This window comes from Galeopterus variegatus, unplaced genomic scaffold, assembly GCF_000696425.1.
Source record: "Galeopterus variegatus unplaced genomic scaffold, G_variegatus-3.0.2 Scaffold11895, whole genome shotgun sequence".
Lineage (NCBI taxonomy): Eukaryota > Metazoa > Chordata > Mammalia > Dermoptera > Cynocephalidae > Galeopterus > Galeopterus variegatus.
In genome coordinates this window covers 2339-6526 of record NW_007738006.1, presented here as the reverse complement: position 1 = coordinate 6526, position 4188 = coordinate 2339, and the positions used below count along the sequence as shown (strand labels likewise).

At 43.4% G+C, this 4188-nt stretch overlaps 1 pseudogene; it reads right to left on the bottom strand.

Moving 5' to 3' along the window:
- Nucleotides 1–302: 302 nt before the first annotated feature.
- Nucleotides 303–3495, bottom strand: LOC103610851 (annotated as a pseudogene).
- Between the last annotated feature and the right edge of the window lie 693 nt (nucleotides 3496–4188).

The following is a 4188-nucleotide window of genomic DNA, read 5'->3' as shown; positions in this document are numbered from 1 at the left end:
TCCAATTTGTCTATTTTTTCTTTTGTTTCCTGTACCCTCGCTGTCACATCTAAGAAATCATTGACAAATCCAATGCTGTAAGGCTTTTGCCCTATGTTTTCTTCTGAGAGTTTTATTGTTTAAGCTCTTACATGTAGGTCTTTAATCCATTTCGTATATGGTGTTAGGTAAAAGTCCAACTTTATTCCTTTGCAGTTTTCCTAGCACCATTTGTTAAAAAGACTCCTTTCCCCATTGAATGGTTTTGTCAACCTTGTAAAAAATTATATAACCATATAAGGGGGCAGCTGGCTTGGGCAGACTTAGACACTGTCCATGGCTTTGAACTTGCTTTGGGCCTGTGTGAGGTTCACATGCTTCTTCTGAGATGTCCATTTAATCTTAGTCTGTGTCTCCTCGTTTCTCTCTCTTCACCAAGGGCTTTTTCTCTGGTGCCTTCATCTTCCACAACACCACAGGAGGTTGAGGGGAGCCATGCGCTGAGACTTCTGGTATATGGTGGTGATCATGTAGGATGCCTTCACCATCTGCACCATGGTGTTCATCAGTTTGTTGGCTGCTTGGATCAGGGACATAGCACTGTCCACCTCAGAGACGATGAGCTCTCCACTGAGATTCTGTACCTCTGCCTTAACTTTGCTGCAGATGTCAAGCTGGTGGCAGTAAAGGGCAATGCTCTGCAGGTAGACCAGCAGGTCCTACTTGCAGGCAGAGTCTGGGCAATGATTTGTGATGGTATGGCCAAGCCTATCCATCCTGGATCCTGCCTCAGTGATTTTCTTGCAGCAATTTTCTTGATCACATCTTGTGTATTTTTGAGTGGTATTTTATCTCGGATAAAATCAGTCATCTCCGTCATAATCAAACACATCTGCTTGGCCAGCACAATGATGTCATTTCCACTGTCATCCCACTTGACACTTCAGCATCCAGCTTGCTCTTTTCTTTCTGGTAGCTGGCCATCTGTTCTGCAGTCTTGGCTTTTTGCTCCTGGGGAAGCTGAGCAATGATCACCTGGGCACTTTTGGCCAGCTATTTCCTGATCATCTTTGGTCTGGATGCTTGTCCTACCTCTAACTTAAAATCTTCTGTCTTAAAGTTGGAGTCATCCAACTTTTCAGCAGTCCTTACCTTCTACACTTCTTTCTTGATGTCACTGATGCCATTGTACACCAGGTGGAAGACATCAATAAACTCGTTCTTGTCCATGGGCTGGGCAGGGTCCAAGCTGAGAGCTTCCATGGTTGCTTCTACTTGCTCACTAAAACATGACATTACTGTGTTGGAGTGCAGCTTGGTGGTTTCCAGAACCTTTTCTGTCTAGACTCCTGCCTCATAGTTGTCCATCTCTGACTATGTGAATGATCCAGGCTGCCTGACCTTGAATTGGACCAGCTGTGTGGTCCACGCCATCCACATCTTTCTCTTGGAGAGCAACAACACATTTGTTCACATCTTCCAAAATGTGATTTTCTGAGACAGCCAAGATAGTCATCAATGAAAGTAATGTTATTGACAGCATCTATAAGAACATAGACTTTCCCTCTGTTCTTTAAAAAGATCCATGTTTTCTTGGGCTACTTTACTTGGTAGTTTTGCTGCTAAAGCCAATGAAGCATTGATAGCAGAGGGCTTCTAAATGGCTTGCAGACATTTGAATAAGCTTTACACCTTCTTCATTGTTTGAGATGGAACAGGACAAGTTGGCAACTGTTGCTTTGCCCCCCCATGGATTTGTCACCCCTTTTCCCATGGGTGACAGAGCTGCAAAGGATTACTCAAAGCCCATCTCTTCTGAGCAGTGAGAAGCCCTGAAGTGGTTAATTTCCCAGAACCCTCAAGGGAGAGGCCTTCCTTTCATTTGGGAAATTAACCCTGAATTGGGGTTCTCTTCCTGCATTTATTCTCCAGCCCAGGAAGCTACAGGAAGAGACATAGGTGGGGTTATAGTTTAACAATATAGGCCAGTAACTTTCATTGAAACAAGTCAGATGACATTCCATTAAGGCAATTAAGTGGTCCACCAACAAAAGCTTGATCTTAGCAAACATTCTCTTCTTACAGCAATTTCCCAGTATCTTTACATGTTAATCAGTAACCTTTCTGTCTTTGAGCCAGCAGCCTTGCTGTGTTACAACTCTTTATCTTACAACAGAGACTCAATAGCCTGGGGAAAAATTCTTGTTTTTTTGTAAGGTCAATATTTGAACCTGCAAGGTTTTGGAAAACGAGGCCCTGTGAAGTACATTTGCTTCATAGTATACTTCACAGGCAACCTCAATATTTTGGCATGCTAATGGAAAACTTGGGCATACTCCTTAACTTCTTATTTCTATTCTCAGCTTTGATCAATACTAAGAGAAGAACATTGATTCCCAGGAAAGAATCTGAAATGTAGTCCATGACAGCTTTGTGGAATTGCCAACACAAGTCTCTGGTCTTCTTGGTCATTTTTGCAGAATTGAAAGAATCACTTTTTTCTTTACATACAACATTGCTCATGTACTCTGAGAACAGGTACTGCAGGGCCTCACAGATAATGTTGCACTCACCACAATTCACTCTTGAGGGTCATCATGCACGCAGGATGAATCAGCCATGAGTTTGCCCCCTGAATGATGCTTTTCAGGAGCTCCTCCAGGGAAGACCTAAAGCACTCTTCATTGACACTCAAGGGGTCCACAATAATTTGTTTATCAAAGTAATTGAGCATGTAGGCAAGTTCTCCTCTTCCACCTTGGTGCTGGGAGGCATCATCTGACATGGTGGCCTGGGCTGCATCAGAAATGCCTGTGACTGTTGCAGCTAATTGTATATCAGGTCCCTGTTGGCCTTATAGGCTGCAATGTCAGGGCGCTGTAGGCATGTCTCGTATGTGGGATAAAGGACTGGAATGTTTTTCTGCAGGATTCCTTTAACTGCAGCCATCTCATCATGATGGCCCATATCTTTTAGTTCCTGTTGTCTTTTGGTTGCCATAATGTCCAGCTTATCCATTTTAGATTTCAGGGCTTACCCTGTACTCCTTAGTTTTGTTCATTGCCAGCATTCCTCACTTTCGAGATACCATCTTCCACACTTTCAGCCAAACAACTAATTTGTAGACACCTACCATGTCAGCCACAATCAGCAGTCAGGTAACAGCCAAGCTGCTGACTTGCAAGAGCCAGGTTGCCCTTCCTCACAGAAGAGCAGGGATCATGTGCAAACTCTTCTGCACCACGCTTCATCAGATCACCATGTTTTTGAACATCTGTAGCAGCCACAAGCTCCTCGAGAAACTGACTCTCCTTTGCAATTTTATCCCCCTTCTCCAAAAAATTTTCAATTGCTTGTTTAACAAATGCAGCCAAATAGAACATTCTCTCTTCTTATTAAAGAGTCCCTTATTATTGTTTACCAGGGTTGAACCCACGTAACAAGAAGCTCCAACAGTCTCACAGCTAGCAGAGTCCTGATCTCTCGACTTTTGGGGTACCACTTGAAGTTTATGTTGCCTGTCATTTCTGCAGCCAACAGAGAGAGTGCTGGAGGATTTCTGAAGCTGGAAACTGAGGGCTGCTGCTTTGTCTCCCTCCAGTTGGGCTTAGAGGGGAAAATAGGCCGGCTGGTGTGCCTCCTGCCACCACCCCACCTGCTTTTCCCACCTTTCTTGCCCTGCTTTGGGGACAGCCCCCACTGAGAAGAGAACAACGCAAGGCCGGGACCCCCAAAGGACCTCTTTCTTCTCCCCCAACCGCACAATTACTTTATCCCAGGCCACGAGTGGGCACCCAGGCTAGCAGTGACCCCCCAGAAGCCTTATTATCTTTTAATTAATTTTTCCATGAACTTTGTGTTTGAAGTACCCTCCTATATGTGAAGGTTTATTTCTGGACTCTCTGTTCTATTCCATTGGTATGTCTGTCTTCATGCCATTATTACACTGGTTCAATTATTTAGCTTTCATTTCAAAAATTACTACAAGTGTGAGCCCTTCAGCTTTGTTCTTTTTCAAGATCATTTTGGCTATTCAGGGTCCCTTGAGATTTCATATATTTTTGCAAAAAATGTCATTGGTATTTTGATAGGGATTCCATTGAACCTGTAGTTCACTTTGCATAGTACTGGCATTTTAACAATATTAAGTCTTGCAGTCCATGAACATGGGATGTATTTCCATTTACTTGTGTGTTATTTAATTTCTTT